A 20,051-nucleotide genomic window follows, 5' to 3' on the forward strand; every position below is an offset into this window, starting at 1 on the left:
TTTAAATTCTAGGTACAGTGATTTGAAATAATGAACAAGAAAGTTGCTATAGGTCGGGCAGGAACAGGAAGGATAAGATAAAACCACGATAACATATAAAATATGAGAAGTATGACTAATAAATGTCAATTAGGCCTACTAGCAGGAAGAAAAATAATGAAGGACCGACAAAAATCCTTTTAGTGATCATTGTTCTTAATGTAATCTGGACAAATATCGAGACAATTGTGAGAGAGACACTGTTCGTAAACTCATTAACGGGATCTGTACATAATCTTTATTGACGATAGACGAGAGCAAGTGGTCGAGCAAGGGTCACGTAATAATAGAAGGACCCGGAAGTGGATAAGCTAGTGCGTTTTGGTAAGGCATTAATCTTTATTACCAAGTCCCTCGGAGAGGACTTTTTAGTTGTTGGTCCCCTGGTTGCTTACACTGTACTTGCAAGCATAAATACACATTCTGTCTTAGCAAGCAAGCATGAAGTATATAATACCGGTTGTGACGAGTGCATCATCGGATGTATGTGGTATAATCGCTGATAATTGTGTCGGATAAAGATGCCGAAAACATAAAATTTGCAATTTTGACAGTACTGTAATATGTGGCCTACTACGTGTACAGCAACATGTCATAAGAAACACCCATCTCTCTCTCTCTCTCTCTCTATCTCTATCTATCCCTTTCTCTCTCTCTCTCTCTCTCTCTCTCTCTCTCTCTCTTGTTCTCTGTCTCTCTTTCTCTCTATATATACATGTATATCCCTATCGTTTCGCCAGGTTTTCTCTCTCTCTCTCTCTCTCTGTCGCGCTCTCTTTGTTGGTTTTCCTCTCTCTATCTACACTTCTTTGTCCTTCTTTTCTTTCCTTTTTTCTATATTTTCGTTAATCTCGTTGTTGTTTTTCTTTATTCTGTTTTGTTGCCCACTTTGGTCGTTTGTTTGTTCACTGCTTAGCAAAGGCCCATTTTCTTCTTCCTACTAATTATTAATTAACCTAAATTAAGAACATACATTTGCTGTCACTTTAATTCTGTGCAGACATTTTGTTTCTCGGTCGTCCCTACTTTACGCAACCTCGAGAACTGCAGCAAGAATGTTTATCCCCTTCAGTAATATGACGATATCGACGAAGCAAACAAAATTGATTAATTGAATGAATTTAAGCAATGCTTCAAGATATGGTACGAAATAGGGAACATCGATTTCTCACTCTTTCCGTGAAATCAAGAATGAAAACATTTATTTTTGGATGTGTGGAACGAAAAGTTGATAGGCCTAATTTTCGACGGGGCCTTTGGCAGTGTCGTTTAGTTGCTTGGTAAGTTTCGATTGAAATGGAGCCTGGCAAAAAGAAAATGTTTAGCGGCTCTGCTATTCGCTAAAATAATTTAGCGACTATACCTTAGGCCCACATCGTTAAAATGAAGCGTGCCATTCAGTATGTTCGGGGCTATGGCATGGGCCAAAGTCAATGTAGAATCATGTGAATGACGCGTAAAACAAGAAAGAGTACAATGTTTCTCCCATACCGATATGTAGGATATATTCTCCAGCAAAACTTCCAGGCCAATAAAATCCCGCCTTCTCTCTTATTGAATGCGTGGCGGATCGGGTGGAAACTATGCAGATGACAATGGTGTATCAATATTTCCCCTCTTGCATGATTACAAACTGGAACAAGTTTCACCCTTCAATAGTTTATCAACTAAATTTAAGGCAGCCCTCCTCAAAGCCCTTTTCTCCATTTAAAAAAAAAAAAATTCCATTTGAGATACAGTTATGTCTTCTATTAACCAATAAATTACTAAGAAGATACAATTACATCTCTCTAGAATAACTCATATCGTCACAATCATATCATGAAATGAGACCAACAAAATTATTTCAATGTTATGGCTAAAAGTGTCAACATAAGGTGACCAAAGCCTAAAACAGGAGGGAAATGGTAAGGGGAAGGGGAGGGGGGGGGGGGGGGGTGACACAAATGGAAACACTGAGAATCCCTATTTATGCTTCTACTTTTCTCCTTCTATAACGTATTCCCTTGTTTATCTTCTTTTCTCTAATTCATTACCCGGTACTGACCGTCATACCAGACTCAATCCATCTTCTAATCAATGAATGATGGCGTAGAGGGAGACTACCGATCCAAGGTCCGCCAAATCTCATCGTGACGTCATAGGCGGCTCGTCCTTTGATCTTTTGTTTCTTTTCATCCCATGAGGGGTAATCAAAAAACACCCATCTGGTATAAGGGTACATGCATCTTACCTTAATAGCGTATATATTCAGACTAAGCTCGAGTAACCATGACGATCTTATTAATATATCATTGATAGTTTTACGTATGAGTTTAATTTTTGAAGGATTGAAGACATTTATTGCACAAAATACTTTACAATCAGCTTTTTGATTAATATGTGCGGAATTTTACCAGGTGAAAAATGCCATTATCTATCGGTTATGAAATCATTATGATAAGTCATTTATGATTTCGCTTCGTGATATTGCCACACGAGAATACATTATAGGCGCAATCCTTATTAATACCGAATCAATGGTTTCTTTTCCATGTAGTTCTATTCGAGAAACCTTTGTTAATGTTGTTGGTAAGTCAATGTAACCTGTGGTTAATTCTGCGTAACAAACACACACAGAAAAGGTCGATGACTTCGATAATGAGTTAATCTGTCAATTTGACAAACAGATTATCTATACGGTTATGAATAAGTATTCCTGACATCATTGTCTCTTTAATGTCTTTTCACTAACCACGGCGTAATCATCTTTCCTCCACGTAACATTTGTTCTTCTTGGGCAAGTCATTCCGAACAGATACCTTAAACAAATTAATCACTTCCAATGGTTCTAATAGTTTGAAACAGGTGAGGGTGTGTTTATGACGTCACATTGAGCTTATTCACGTGATATTCTATGCTCTATGTCCGTTCATGTTTTACTTAAGAGTCTCTATGGCTTCTTATATTTTCCGTAATCCCTATTCTAATACAGGATAATGTAATGTTAATTATTTTGATAAAATGTACTTAAACCGAAGATTTCTATATATCACAATCTCTGTTTGGTAAACTGCATGCAAACATGCGCATTTCTCATAACATTTCGTTTCTTTTGGTCAAAATGTATTTTTAGACCACCAAACCACGTGTATTCTCATTTTCAGTCATTTTTTTTTGTTTGCTCATATATTCTGTATGTTTATTTCGATATTTTGAGTTGATATGCCAACCACTTCCTCAAATCGATTGCTAGTAAGTTCATCGTGATAGGCTACTATGCTGTTCTATAGAAATGCCGGGTAAGGGGAACTAGTAAACAAAAATAAATGATATGAGATTTGTTCGCTCATCCATGAACATCTGGATATTTAAAACACAATTATGGATTGAGTTGATCTGATTTCCATTTTATATTCTACATAATTGTACTACTGTAAATAGATCAATGGCTATTTCATTTATTATCATGAGAATGCAATATAATAATTTGATGTATACTATTTATCTTAACACTCTCCATAAATAAACATAAAATATTATCCTTTCTCTTTCTATCCCTAATCCTCCACCTTAATTATCTTAGTGATTTTTCAAAATATATTTATAATCCCATTTTGAACAATTACGATTAAACAAATTATAGATGATAAAGAAATGAACTCTTTAATCGTTACTAATAAATATTTATTTATTTTCTATCATTCATCTATTTATCTTATGATTGTTTATTATGTACTACTTGATTCATTTACATTGACACTATTTGAAATAAAAGATAAAAACAGTGTGGAAAGTATTAAAATAGCCTAATACATTTTAGAATTAATGTTATTTGTTTGTTTGTATGCTTGAAAATTTAAGGTCAATTTTTGTTTTTATTTGAGCTGTAAGCCTGGAAATCAACCCCAAAATAAGATTTAAACAAGATTGTTTTAAATATAAAAGCCGATGTGTAAGACTAGTTCAGCGACCACCACAACCATGACAACTGTTGGTGAACTGCGATCGACGATCACAATGTGAAGATCGTACACAGCTGTCGTCTGCCTATCACCGTGCGGAGCGAGCTTCGACGCCATTCATTGGTTGAAACACTAACCCACGCAGATATCGAATTCCCACAAATAGAGAAAGAGAGAGAAGTATACGATTCCACCAATGCAGTGAAATTGTTTAGCTCTAGCAGTGGAATGTTGCTGGCCAGTGCGTTGGAGTCAGAGCTTGTATGAGCGACAGAGAAAGAAAGCGGATTAAACAAAATATTAAGTTCATCTTACGGTTACAACTAGCTCTGTTTGTCGTTGATTAATGAAGCAAATATGCAACAGAAAAAGTGAGACGTTATCGGTGTAAGGTCGGTCGATGAGAATATTGGAAGATAGGTATTGAGTAAGGAGCCTTGCCGTGACTGACATATCACCGTCGAAGCCCCCTGCAGCGTTATCATATAGCGGAAGAGTGATCATTTTAATGCGTTCTACAGTTCAACGAAACGAAGGAATAATTTGTCAATTTCATACGGACAGATATCGAGTTTAACCCGTCGACTTTGTTTTACTCTTCAAAGTATTTCTACCGTCTTCCATTTGAAAAAAATAGGAAAGTATTTGAAAGCAAGTTGGTGATATAATGAATGGATCGTTATTGTTCTAACCAAGCAACCTCCTAGGAATTCTGTCCAAGTTCAAGCTCATTATTTTTGTAAATAGTCCTACAAAAAAGCACATCTAAGGTACCTTAAGTACCAGAGTCATATTTGCGAAGGGGAAGAGGAAGAACTTGACAATGTCATTCGTCTTAGATAAACGGTCGTCTTAAGTTCATCTTCCAGTTTCAGTAGATCTCTTTTATTCTTAGAAAACGATTCCGACAAAGGTACCCGAAAGTAGTTAGTAGTTGTCTCGTATGCGGTCCTTCTCGAATCCCACCGAGTCAAGAAACGACTTATATTTTTAAGCGTCCTATCCGAAGGATTTCTTTACCAAAAGGGTTTGATGTCCTCATGAAACATATAAATAAGTATGCTGCTCAGTTAAAAGCAGAAAGAGAGCTGCATTTTCTTGTCATTATTTCGCTAGAGTTGGAGACGGAGAGGATCGCAAGAGAGCTCTAAATTCAGAGGCACAATTCGGATATTTTGGATAGCGCCACGGACTTCTCGTCGCCGGGTGATCATGAAAATGGAAGGTGGTTGTCGCAGTACGGGCTGGTATTCGAAGTGGTGGTCGACCCTGGTAAAGATAGTCGTGCTGTATCTGTGCCTCCATAGCTGTACCGAGAAGTTTTGCAATTGCATGGTGTTACCGGAGTTAACCATGGAAGACTACGAAGACAGGTAAGCAATGGGTACATCACTCTATTAATACTTATGACAATAAAAATACATTCATTATTTTTTAAAGCGCAGTAACTATGTGGACATATACTACTGCGCTGCAAGAGCTCGTAAATGCTGTGCTATACATACTCTATGAACAAGTGAGTTTTCAGTCATGATTTAAAATTATCTAGTGATTGGGCTTTCCTTATTTCTTGTAGTAATCTATTCGATAATATACAGGCAGCACAAAGAAATGACCGGTCTCTTTGGTTATTTTGGTTTTATATGGGGGTATTTGCAACATAAAATGTGTCTTGTATACTACGAGGGTTACGACCATGAGTTTGAGACTTGATTCTACAATTCAGTAACATCAGCAATAGAGATACATCCACATTATGATAGAGGCATACAAAGAAAAAGAGAGCATATAAATATGAAAAGCCCTAACCCTAACCTAAACATATTACTTATTGCGGATGTAATATCGAAAATAATATCGCTAGTGATATTCGTTTGTCTTTCAATGTATTGTCAACAATGGATCTAAAAGATCACGACGTTTCGTGCACCGCTGTAACACTTCGTCAGGTGATAAAATATCATGTAATATAAGCAAGCGTGTTTTATACTCTACGGGCGGATCCGGCGGTCAAATAACTATATCAATGTTTTAGTGTACCATCAATAGTGTCATCTCTGTCTCGCTGTCTCTCTCTCTCTCTCTCTCTCTCTCTCTCTCTCTCTCTCTCTCTCTCTATCTCTCTCTCTCTTTCTCTCTTTCTCTCTATCTCTCTCTCTCTCTCTCTCTCTCTTTCTCTCTCTCTCTCGCTCGATATCTTTCTCTATCTTTATCTCTCTCTTTCTCTCTCTATATAATTATATATATATGTATATACATCTACAAACATACTAATATTAATGGTGCTCCGTACACGAGTAAATTGGTGTACACGCTTTCGCCCTTAGAGCTGTGTCAAGTTATGAATTTATTTGACTTGATTTGATCATTTCTTGCATTTCTGTATATTTTCTCGAAATGTAGACTTTCTTATACATCAATGCCAGAAATGTGTGTTCTAATACTTAGCATCGGCAACTCGCATGGGGGTAAATTAACATTAAAAAAGTGGGAAATCAAACGAGAGAGTTAAATTTGCGCTGCTTTTCCATTGTTCCTCCATACCACCTTCATTTTTGTGGAAATAACTGTAAAAGTTGCAAATGCTGCATGTTTCCGCCGGGCATCGAAACCGGGTCTCTGGTTACGTCCAATGCCTTAACCACTAGACGATGAAGACGAGTTTTTAACTGAGTGATTTTCGGCTACACCATATATATTTAAATGTGTATAGATGTTGAATGAGAAAATTGGCATGCTTTAAATCCAACAAATTTTATTAGGACACGAATTTTCGACCTACATCATTTCGTTATCAAGTGTTTTTTTATAATATACTCTGTGGATGTGGAGCGGTTGGTTCAATACGCGTGGATCCTGATTATTTTGTGTTCGAGTAAAGCAGATTATTACATTTACTTTTATATAATCCTGCTCGTGAAACCAACAGCGGAAACGATAATTACAGCCATGTGATGTTAATTTCAACGCAATTCTTGAAATGTATTAACAGTTATAATGTTATTGATAACATTACATATATATATAAAGCGTTAATCATTAGATACACGGGCGTATCGACAATACATACTTACAAACAAACACAGAGAGAGAACATTATCATTTGAAGTTTACATTAATTACAAACAAGGAGGAATATTACAACAAATAAGAAAATATGTGTTTTCTGACACATCTTGAAAGTTATGAGAGTACGGCAATTCTTTTATACTGGGGGTAAATAGTTCGAAGTTTTGGGGGCAATAACTAACTAGGCGTTGTGGCGTGCGCCTGTAATCCAGCTAAAAAGTTACAAACTGATTCAGCCAAGGACGCAGGTTCGAAACTGAGTCACGTCTTTCGGATGGTGACGTTTAATCATATCTGATTGATACACATCTGTAAAAACCCAATACACACACACACACACACACGGTAATAACGGAAAACGCCCTTTCACCTATATATCTGTTTACTGGTTCGAGGGACGGTAAGTCTATTACTTCTGGCTAATAATGTATTGTAAATGGATGTTGGCGAATGGAGTAGATCACCTAGGTATGCTTGGGCCTGATTATGGAGACACTTGTAAATGAGAGTTAATATCTTTATGTATTATACGATTATTAGCGCAGAACCGGTGGAGATCAGTGATGAGAGGAGAGAAATTAATGAGTCGTGCTGCTTTATTTCGGAAGATTATAGAAGGGAGTTAAGATCTTTAATCGATATACCATGGAGTAGTGAATTACAATAATCTAGAGGGGACAAAACAAGAAATATTGGAACTGCATGATTTATCTATGACTTTCTTTATTCCATTGAGGTTATGTAAGTGGAAATGTTTCAGTCATGAAAGCATCATCTCAATATAACGAATAAGATTGCATATACGTGTACAATGTATCTGTATAATGTATGATTGCCACTTTCAAACTAACTTTCAAATTAGACAACGTAATAAATGATTGATTTTAATATATACTCGAATCATACAAATAATGAAACCTAGGTACCTTGCTAGTATACAGTTGGTCATATAATGATGGGTTATGATCTTGAAGTAAAAAGGCTTATGTGAGAATAAAAGTATTGGGATTCAAATTAGTTAGAGTCAAAGTAATGAGAGTCAAAGTAGTCAGAGACAGATTAATGAGAGTCAAAGTAATGAGAGTCAAAGTAATAAGAGTCAAAGTAATGAGAGTCAAAAGTAATGAGAGTCAAAGTAATGAGAATCACGTAATGATAATCAACGTAATGAGAGTCAAAGTAATGAGAGTCAAACTAGTCTGAGACAGATTAATGAGAATCAAAGTAATGAGTGTCAAAGTAATAAGAGTCAAAGTAATGAGAGTCAAAAGTAATGAGAGTCAAAGTAATGAGAATCACGTAATGATAATCAACGTAATGAGAGTCAAAGTAATGAGAGTCAAACTAGTCTGAGACAGATTAATGAGAATCAAAGTAATGAGTGTCAAAGTAATAAGAGTCAAAGTAATGAGAGTCAAAAGTAATGAGAGTCAAAGTAATGAGAATCACGTAATGATAATCAACGTAATGAGAGTCAAAATAATGAGAGTCAAAGTAAAGAGAGTCAAAGCAAAAAGAATCAAAGTAATGACAGTCAGAGTAATGAGAGTCAAAATAGTGGGAGTCAAAGTACAGAGAGTTAAAGTATTGAGAGTCAAAATAGTGGGAGTCAGGGTAAAGAGAGTCAAAGTATTGAGAGTCAAAGTAATGAGAGTCAAAGTAATGAGAGTCAAAGTAACGAGAGGCAAAGTAAAGAGAGTCAAAGTATTGAGAGTCAAGGTAAAGAGAGTCAAAGTAACGAGAGTCAAAGTAAAGAGAGTCAAAGTATTGAGAGTCAAGGTAAAGAGAGTCAAAGTAAGGAGAGTCAACGTTAAGATAGTCAAAGTATTGAGAGACAAAGTAATGATAGTCGAAGTAAAGAGAGTCAAAGAATTGAGAGTCAAAGAATTGAGAGTCAAAGAATTAAGAGTCAAAGTAATGAGAGTCAAAGTGCAGTGATGTTATGAACATGGATGAACAATAAGAATTGGTAAAAATTATGGTGGTTTTGGTGGTATAGTAGTGTTGCTATCCGCATGGACCAGGGTTTTCGTGGTTTGGGTTGCTATATATGCCGCGAAGGCGTTTTGTAATTTCCACTTCTTATTATTTGGGACCTATATATTTAATCGAATAAATCATAAATAATTGAAGCCTTCTCTCCACTTGTTGCAATAATTGGGGGTTTTCCTAGCAGGAAGGATGATATATGTTCCTACTTATAACATGGGGTAAAAGTCAACGCAAAGATGAGATGATTTTCACTAGAATGTGCATAATTTTAACAAGTATCTTTAATATACCATTCAGTGTCAGACTGACGAAAGATATATCAATATTTCAGTCAACCATTCACTCCTGAATACAATGTCAACCGTGTATTGGTGTAAACTATGGAAGTATTGCTTTACATCTACATCTATAATATATCCAGCCATTGACCATGACATTTAAGACCATTATGACATAGACGTTAATACAAAAGATGGGAACGTTAATATTATTCTGGTCAATACTGTTGTTATAGATCGCGCATCCTTCAATTCAAAATAAATACAATATTGAATACATTTCCATTTTATTTTGGAGTTGAATTCTGTAGTAGGGAAAAATCATTTCAGGAATGAAAGAAGATGAGAAGAAAAAAATGATAATGAATTTTTGAATGATAAAAAAAATTCTTCATTCCATTGTTTGATTAAATTAATAAAACACGAATTCGATAAACCCTTGGGGGAAGTACGTCTACAAGTCCATGAGGTCGGCGTTTTTGAAGAATAGATTAATCATACCATGACATCACCTTTGGTATTTATTTTCTCTCTCTCTGTACGATAAAAGTAGGGGACAAGCACGCACAGTCCTGTGTTAAATCAATTAAGCAACTGATATTGCAAGGAAAAAATGTTAGCCAACCTATATTGTTTTTTGTCACTGGAAAGGTATTCACAAGGTTTTATACATACATGTACCATTAATATGTAGACTATTTTTAGCTTTTCGATATTCCTGTTTCATACTTTGTCGACCGCTCCTTTCTTTTCAGGAGAACCTGAAGAAGGCCGAATACAAATAAATAGATAGATAGAGAGATTCTCCTATTGATCCATATTCAAAAAATAAAAAATAGGCCTCCACTGGCAGCACATAAACAAAATACAATATAGTTACAAGATAATTGATAAATACTTACGTGTAAGTGTATACGTCACATAATGTACATACATTCACGTGAGAGTCACGACATTCAAAAAAGCATAAATATAAATATATATAATGCTCATAATGCTCTTTATTTACATTTGTCAATTTCTCATGAAAATTTGAAGTCGAGTTCTCTCAATTTTGTCTCCATCAAAACCTTAGAAATCTGTTCATCCAAATTGCAGGTATAATCCCAAGTATATTTGCTACCTTACGCATTACTGATAAACTGTAACAAGAAATATAATAACTATAATGATAATATGCCTTGTTTATACCCGGCCTCACCAGTATTTAAACTGTTAATTCAGCGTAGAGAGTAAATCTGGAGATCATTACAACTTAAACAAAAACAAAACAAAAACACACGATGTGTTCGCCTTCATGCGTGTAGTACCGCTACCAAGTGTGATGATTTATTCTTAACGTCATCCTCAATGTGAATGTACTTATTGATGATTTGGGATACGGGTGCATCCGGGATACAAGCCACGTAGTACCCCTGACAGCCCTTCGGATATTAAGTTTCTATGGTATCGTTAAAAAAAGAAAAGGGAGAAAAAAACCTTAGATTTCTTATCTGCGTCACAAGGGAGAACATACAATAAATCGTACGTCTATGACTAAAAATAACAAATGATCAATACTTTTTTTTAAAGAAAGAAAGAAAACAGAATATCGATGGTTATACAAAACCCAGCCATACGGACTAATGATGGAGTTCATCAAGGAGTATCCAATGCTTTCATTGGTTAATGTGTGCAATGTTACATGTATATCTTATTATAATAAAGTCCCTATCTTGCATTTTCATATGCTTGATGTGCAAAAATGCAATAAGAAGGCTATACATATTTTCCCCGTTTTCCGTCTATTTCATTTGAAGCCCCACAATAAAAACAAATACACATTCCCAACATTGTAAAATCGATAGAATAGCAGTAAATGTTACTTTGCATAAGTATGGTAGACGGACTGTTCTTCCCATTGCTCCTTGAGAGAGCAAAATAATATTAAAGGTATAGTTTGGGGAAATTTGAAAAATGGGTGGATAGTGATTCTTTATAATTTTGATACATTTGAATGCCCCTGTGGATGTATTAAAAACACCCGAAAGTTTAGCTCCTAAAGCACTTCTGCTTTCGAGAAAAATTGAATATAAAGATTTACCGGTGCTCCCGGTAAATTTTGATAAATTCGGCGGTACAATGTTAGCTGCGACCATGAAAACCTCAGAGTATGTAGTTGTGGTATATAATTTCCGAACGGGAATAGCTAATCGGTCGATTTTAGTCAATAAACATCGTTTTATAGCTTAATTAATATCTTGGCCTTGAGAGGGAGCTATTCAACATAAAGTGTTAATCATTTACAATTTCATAACTTAAGAGTCGATTTCGACAGCGACAATGATCACTGAAAATTGTAGGATCATATATGCTTCCAATATGTTCATTTGAACCAAATTCATGACCCCATACCGAAACTTTGTATTACCTTTAATGATAATGTGAACAAGAATTGTTTCCGCCCTTCACAATTTCATCTCTCATTTGCATTAACTTTTTGTCTTGAGGAGATGATGTAAGGGGCGGCATGCTTTTCGCTCGTTTGCCTGCAATTTTTATGTTGTGATATGTATTACTTATTACTTAATCATCAGGTATATGTATATTTTAACGTCTTTGTGATGCCAATCTAGACATATGAACCCCCCCTCTTATTTCTTGACAAAACAGAAACACTTTCTTCATTAATTTCAAAACAAACTTGATGGAAATATCGTTGGTGAGAATACACGTCTCGCGGGCAGCGAATCCGATGTCCTACCCGACGTCCCACCGAGAAAAAGAGTCTTCGGGGAAGGAAATGTCATGATGATGACTTTTCTTTATGAAACGATTGATTGAATAGGCCGATCATTACGTAAGGCCTGTTATTTGTAAAGAAGAGGGTCACTCCAGGTAAAAAAAAATAACAGCTGTGAATTGAGTATACCGAAGTGTGACGTCATATAGCCAAGTTGTCAAGGTAGCAGGTTCCATACTATGTTGTGCTAAACAATAGCGTGGTGATCATACCAGCGCCAAACATTGAATTTGCCCCGCTCCAGGTCGTTGCTTGAATGATGTCGCGGTGAACCTCATGCGCAGGCTCTATTGTTTGGAACCAGATACTGAGACGACGAGCGAATATGACGCTAGCACTTCGGTACTCTGTACTCGAATTGTGTTATATTTCACACGAGAAACCCATGCCTATGTGAATTTAAACATCATGTAGAGATATACAGCGATACCCCCTGAGCCATGAACCCTAGCTACCACAGAGGTCCTTGCTTAAATCGAGGGTCGCATCAATCGTCACTAACATGGTCAACACATTCCTCCAAATCCATAATTTGAATGAATGGACGACGTCACATTTCTGATTTTATCCGCACTCATACTCCTTAATTGCAATCTAGACGTCAGTTAGGCTCTCATTAAAGGTGTTATTCGCAAGGGATTCGACAATGCAATTGATGAGACATGCCTCTCGCCTCCTTTTCTCGAGGGTGTCTTATTTACATTCTGGTGCTAATTATCGGGCCATTTACAACTTGAGGCGAAGACACGTCACGGTGACTTTGGATTGTTACGTTTGGTTGCTAGCTGACATCATGGGAATTCGCCCTGGCATGGTCATCTAGTAAGGGAGGACCCGGCTTAAAATTGAACAATTACCAGCTTTTAAGATAAGGACTTTGTCTGTGACTGTGTTTGTCTCCATATTTATCTCCTCCCCCACTCTCTCTCTCTCTCTCTCGCTCTCTCTCCCCTCCTTTCCCACTCTCTCTCTCTCTTTCCCTCACTCTCTCTCTCTCTTTCATGTACATCCCAATTTCCCCCTCTCTTTATCCCTTTCTATCTATCACTCACTTCTTCTTTGTTTTTTTCTCTTTCTCTTCCTATTTATCAATTTCTCCACTTTTCCTTCTTTAAAGCCCCCCCCCCCCTGTCTCCTCCCCACACACACACACACACACACACACTCTCTCTCACTCTCTCTCTCTCTCTCACTCACTCACACACACACACACACTCTCTCTCTCTCTCTCTCTCTCTCTCGCTCGCTCTCTCTCTCTCGCTCTCCAATCTTTCTTTATTTTGTCATGCATTTGTGCATACATCTTTCTTAAAACGTTTAAAGACAAGCAGACAGGTTATAGAAAAATGTAAATTGTATACGAATAAGAATGCATTATATTTCGATGAAAAAGTAGTTTGATTAGGTTTGATTCGATGTTTAATTATTCATTCATGCCCATAATCATTCATCATCATTGTCGTCATCGTCTTCGTCATGACCATGATTATGATCAGCATCAACATCAACAACAACGACAACATCATCATCTATGTATGATGACAATGACATCTTGCATGTCATCTTGATTTTTTTTTTTCTGTCGTAACTCCCGTCCCGTCCGGCATCACGCTTTATTTATTTTTATTTTTTGTGCGTCATATCTTAACATTAATATACGCTTTTATCCTTCCCAAATTATTCCGGCCTAAATTTGGAGACTCATAATGAAGACCGACCTGTTGGTTACTCCTTGATTCATGATGCCCTAGATAACCTATATGGCACGGCACTTCACCTTAAAGAGTTCAAGATAAAGTTAGCCCATTGCCAACTTGAACCGGATGGCTCCTGTATCAAACCTATGCGGAATGTGGCAATTCAGGAGTCAATGGCTTAAGTACTATTCATACAGTCTGGAAGCTATTGGGAAATGTTTGATTCACACATTACATACGAATATTGATGTATTTGGCATACTCAATCTTGCGGCTGAAAAAATGCATTGCATGCGGATACGGCTATATCATGCATAAGTGAAGTCATAATAGGAATGAGGTTCGATCCAAACTTTTCATCCATTTCATCTCTTCCGAATATCATGAATATGTAGGCAGTTGCAGACGAATTATTCTGCTATGGTACTCTTCAATCTGGGTTAAAACACGAGTTAGACCCCTCACAAGTTATCTGGCATCTTTAATAGAACTCGACCATCTCTTTAAAACCACCTTATATTGTCGGCATCCACAGCGCCATAGTTGCATATTGGCTCCCAAGTTGTAATTCTGTTTAAAACTCATATTTCGTTCAGTGACCGTGGATAACGTACAATGTAGTTCACTTGTATTTACAACGTCATACAGAGTCAAGCAACACTCTATCGTCGAGTTTTTTTTATACTATAAAGAAATAAAATAACCTAGACAGTAACAACGCCGGCATAGTTGTGTACTACATGTACCTCAATGACGGTCCTTTTTGTTATAACGGTATAAGCCCTTTCAATCTATCTAATATAGAAGTGAACTGGTCTGGTCGACATGTCACGCGGCACGAATGTCATCTGGCAAGATATTAATCTACATTTAGAAGTAGAGTAGAAGCAGACGTATTAGGAGAAGTAGTAGAAGTAGTAGGAGTATTAGTAGTAGTAGTAGTAGTAGTAGTAGTAGTAGTAGTAGTAGCAGTTGTAGTAATAGTAGCAGTAGTATAGTAGTACACTCTAAAAACTGAAATGTTAAATGTCAGTTTAAAAGGGCCGAGGAGTGACCACTCTTTCAAAAATGTCAGATTGTTTCTTTTAACCTGCTAGATTCAACCTTTATAGTGTTGGATCCAGCATATTAGGTGTTAATTTACCACTTTGAAAGAGTGGTCACTCCTCGGCCCTTTTAAATGTTGATTTAACATTTCAGTTTTTAGAGTGTAGTAGTAGTAGTAGTAGTAGTAGTAGTAGTATTAGTAGTAGTAGTAGTAGTAGTAGTAGTAGTAGTAGTAGTAGTAGTAGTAGTAGTAGTAATAGTAGTAGTAGTAGTATTAGTAGTAGTAGTAGTAGTAGTAGTAGTAGTAGTAGTAGAATAAGTAAAAGTAGAAGAAGGAGTAGAAGAAGAAGTAGTAGTAGTAGCAGTAGTATTAGTAGTAGTAGTAGAAGTAGTAGTAGAAGAAGTAGTAGTAGAAGTAGTATAGTAGTATATTAGGATGATGAACAGGAGTATAGTAGTAGAATTAGTAGCAGAAGTAGCATATTATTATTAGGATGAGGAGCAGGAGTAGTTATTTCAAGAGGATACAGATTGTCTGACGTCTCTCTGACGTCCATGGTTTTACGAAATATGGATTCCCCTTTTTGTTTAAATTATATCTCCCGCCCCCGTTCTCTGACGCCCATCTCTCTCTAATTGTATAATTATCTCTTTCCTCTTCGCCCCATTTCTGGTTCTAATGTTTGTTCTAAATGTTCATCATTTTCCATTTTCGCTCTTACCTCACAATATCACCCTCACTTTATACTCTTCACCCTCTCCCTACCTCCCCACCCCCCCCCCTTCCCCATCCCCTCATTCACGTTCAACTGTCAATTGGGGCATATTATGTTTACAGAGTCATTCTGAATTGTTCCAGTATAACCGTAATGTTTTACACATGCACGGGTTGTTTCGATCTTGTTCAAATCTTTGATCGATGTAAGTATGAGCAAACGAATTCGTCCATATTTACAATTTCTCGCAAAATATTATATCGAGGGTTCGGTGACACAAAGAAGTAACTCCATATTGTGCCAAAATGAGTATTTGAAATCAAAATGTTCAGAAAAATGTGGGCATTCCAGGAAACACAAAGACTTAACTCCACCCAACACCCCATTGAAGTCAATGGCTAGTGAAACATAGACTTAACTCCTTAAGGCCCAAGTGCTCAGTGACACATAAAACACTTTTTCTCAAAATGGTAAAAATGGAGTTACGTCTTTGTGTCAACTATGTTGTTGTTTAAATGGTATGCCGTCAAGGTCAAGGGCAGGGAAACTGAATGAATGTTACACGCATGAAATACTTTCAACAATTTAGCAAATAGATGAAATTGAGTGGAGGACGAAAGAGGAAGTCATTAGATATAGACAAAGATGGGGTAGTTCGTTAACATTCTAGCTAATGCATAGATGGAAGCATTAAATGCATCGTTTAACAATGTTAAATTTGAGATGCATTGCCCTATGTGTTATCAATGTCTTTGATATGGTGTAATATTGAATCCCTAACAAAATTGCGCTTCGAAATGATCATGAAGTGCCTCAAAAAAGTAAACAATCTTTGAGTGACCGGTTTGGAAAGTTGTCCGGCACTACGTCATCACGTCACCATGGCATTGACGATTCAGCCAATCCGAAGTGCTCATATGTATATTGATCACAACTACAAAAGACCTGGAGAAAGAGAGGGAGAGATAGAGAGGGAGAAAGAGAGAGAGAGCGAGAGAGAGAGAGAGAGATAGATAGAAAAGAGGAACAAAATGAGAGAGAGGGAAGGAGGAAGAGAAAAATATATAGGGAGAGAGAGAGAGAGAAAAGAGAGAGAAAAGGAGAGAGAGAGAGAGAGAGAGATGCAGACAGACACAGAGAGGGGGAAAAGGGTAAGGCTGGGAGGAAGGGAGGACGAAGGGAGAGGCGGGGTAGGAAGGGCAAGGGCAAGGCGAAGGAACGAAAGAAAGAAAGAGGGAGGAATATTGCAAAAAGAGAGAGGAGAATATCGAAATGTTGTCTTGACTTCGGCTCTCAATGTGGTTATTTTTGTCAACATTTTTACCGCCCAAATCACTCCTTAATCGATCAATTTACTTCCATTCCAGAGCCTTTCAAAAAGTCATTGAATAACCGTTCGATACATTATTATTAACCTTTTGCTTCGCTTTAAAATAACATTTATATGATAAAACATGTGGACATGGAGCTCTTTCAACATGTATAAGATCGAGAAGATTAAACGATCTTTATAGTTTTAACTTCGGTAGTAATGGTCTATAATGGCACGATAATGCACTGAGATGTTCGACGAAGAAACGGTTAAATACCGTGCCTAAATACCGACTGGGTTTAACAGCAAGGTCTTTATGCCCTTGTCTATGCATTAGACGTCCATTAGGACACCGCAACCATGTGCGGAGACATGACCCATAATTTTGTTCTTAAGTTCAGCGACAAAAACGAGACAATATAAGGGCAAATCACTTATAAAGATCATCTCCCTCAAATTGAATCATACTGTGCAGTCTGCTACCACTAGGTTGTCGACCTGAAGATCACCCACAGTTTTCCTTGATATAATTCACATACGTATCTTTGTGACCGTCTTTGTCAATTTTTTTCGCCTTCATGAGCTTTCTTTTTGATACCAGATTCAACTCAGTCTGTGAAATCTAAATGTAGCAATTTTCTTGGAATTTGGCTTCATGTTTTTCATGAATATAATCAAATATTAAATAGAAGTTCGAGTTCCGATAAAGTTGGACATAATGTGTGACTTTTCTCATATCCTATTTTTTAATGTCACTTTAGTTGGAATATGCCCCTGAACGGAATTTCTCTTTATATTTCCACACAGTCAAAATAACGAGAACTAGATAACAAGTTTGGGAACAAATTTGCATGCCACATATGCGCGCGCAGTCCCATATACCGATTTCCGTATGCAGTACCTATATTTTCCAGAAAGATTTTAGATAATTTCTATCAAGCTAGACCATTCCACATTGTCACAGTAAACATAAACATAAATAATTAATATGTGACACATGACAAATCCTTCTTATATACCGGTTTACTTACATATTTAAATTTACAGAGGTTTTCTTTCTGGGGACTTAGTGATGAGGTATTCCATTAAACCTGTTTAATGAATGAACTACAGTACTTGGAATGCAGCCTGCATACATTATGTTTTGCTTTGTCGGGAAAGCCTCGGGCATGCCCAAAGGTTGTCAATAATACATTTTATTCAAAATGTAGGCATACAATTTGAATATGTTACTAAACAGGTCTATTCCTTCCGTTCAGTTCTGCATATGTAACCACACGACCTTTAAACGAAAGTAAGAAAAGTGCCTAAGCCCAATTAGCATCTAAAATGGAATGTCGTTTAAATCCTACAAGATGTAAATGGAAATACGGACCTGTTATTTTCTTGGAATTGTACCTAAAGAGACACCTTTAACTATGGTTTCCCACAATTTAAGATAGAAAAAGACTTGTCAGACATGCGTCAGACATACGACACAATACATGTTATTGTTCAACTGAACGGTTTCCCTTATAATCGAACTATCTTGTTATTTTCATTCAGATTATTTCAAGTGTTGTATGTCTTCCGTAATGCTTCAAACTGAACTGAATAAACCGGTTTAATAATAATTATATTCAAATGTATGGGTGTTTCTTTCCTGTGGACCTAGTGACGAGTTATTCCAGTAACCTGTTATTAATTAATGCCGAACCACAACACTTGGAATCCCAGACAAGCCGGGGGCAAACTTTTAGGTTGTCAAGAACAACCTTTGCTGAAAAGTATGCATACAATTTGAAAATGTTAGTAAGCCGATCGATCTATTGCATCCATATAATTGTGTGATGTAACCTCACGACCAGTAAACGAAAGTAAGAAAAGTGCCCAAGCACAATAAATCAGTTTACGGTTAGCACATGGCTGCAATGACCCCGAATATCCACAGATCTTCAAAACATGAAGAGGTCCCACTTTGTATATTTTGAAATAATCAATCCTACAGCGATGGAGGTGCTACATAAATAGCCTTTGTCCCCCCCCCCCCCTTTTCAAAGAATACTTCCACCTGTGTATTATAGAGTGCCCTGCTTGTGCATAAATGAATAATGATTACATAATTTTCATGAGCACGTATCCAGTATTTTGTCTCCGTTTATTTCACAATTTGTTCTGCAATGACCTTTATCTACTCATGCTCAGACTGCAGCCGTGAACTGGCTTATTAGCATCTAATAGCAAATGTCGTTTTAATCCTACAAGGATGGACTGAAAATGACTGTAAATATATTGGAATTAAGTTAAGAATCACCTCGATAGGGTTTCAATTAATCTATGATATCAAAGAACTGTCAAACATGCGTAGACATACGACATTCTATTGTTAAAATACATTCTATTGTTAAACTGAATGGTTTCTCTTATATATCAATCGAACTATTTTTTGTTTTCATTCAGATAATTCCACAATCATTGTTTTATGTCTTCACTACTTCAACTGGATTGAATGTAAGGTTACACTATCAATTCTTCGCATGGAATTAAAGCTATTGCCTGAAAGACGAGTGATATGGGTTTTGATAAAACAATACCAAGTACGGTAAATGAATGATACATTTTAAAATCTTCCATCTCGCCAGACCTATTTCACGTTCGTCTGTTTGCATAGCAGAAGGTGGGGGGGGGGGGGCAGGGGGTCCATCTCCGGAGAGAGGATCTACACAGCGAAAGCTCCCTTTCCTATCCTTTTGATCAACTTGAATTCCGCGTTGTCTGATGGGAGGGGGGGGGGGGGGTGTGGCATCGAATTAATTCAAACGTTAGTGGCAGTGGGGGCTAACTATCACTACCCCTAAACATTCGCTAATTCTGGCTATATGCTATTATTGCCTTATAATAAATGCGCCTCGGAATAGAATTTCTACATAGACGGCGCTAAAGAAATGCCTATTATTATTATTTGTTATTAAGATGGAGAAAAATTATTTGTTGCCTTTCCCTTTTAGAAAAATAGTGTAGCAAACACACTTTGCTGAATCAAAAGAGATTAGAAGTACATTTAGTAAAATGTCACACAGTCTTCAGATGATGTCTGGACTAATACATGTACACTTGGCTTATGACATGCGGGATGACATACATGATCAGAACAGACTGCTCCCCACTGCGCATGACCTTAGCATGTGGAGGGTTA

The sequence above is a fragment of the Strongylocentrotus purpuratus genome, unplaced genomic scaffold, assembly GCF_000002235.5.
Source record: "Strongylocentrotus purpuratus isolate Spur 01 unplaced genomic scaffold, Spur_5.0 spur5_scaffold_17, whole genome shotgun sequence".
NCBI classification, from domain to species: domain Eukaryota; kingdom Metazoa; phylum Echinodermata; class Echinoidea; order Camarodonta; family Strongylocentrotidae; genus Strongylocentrotus; species Strongylocentrotus purpuratus.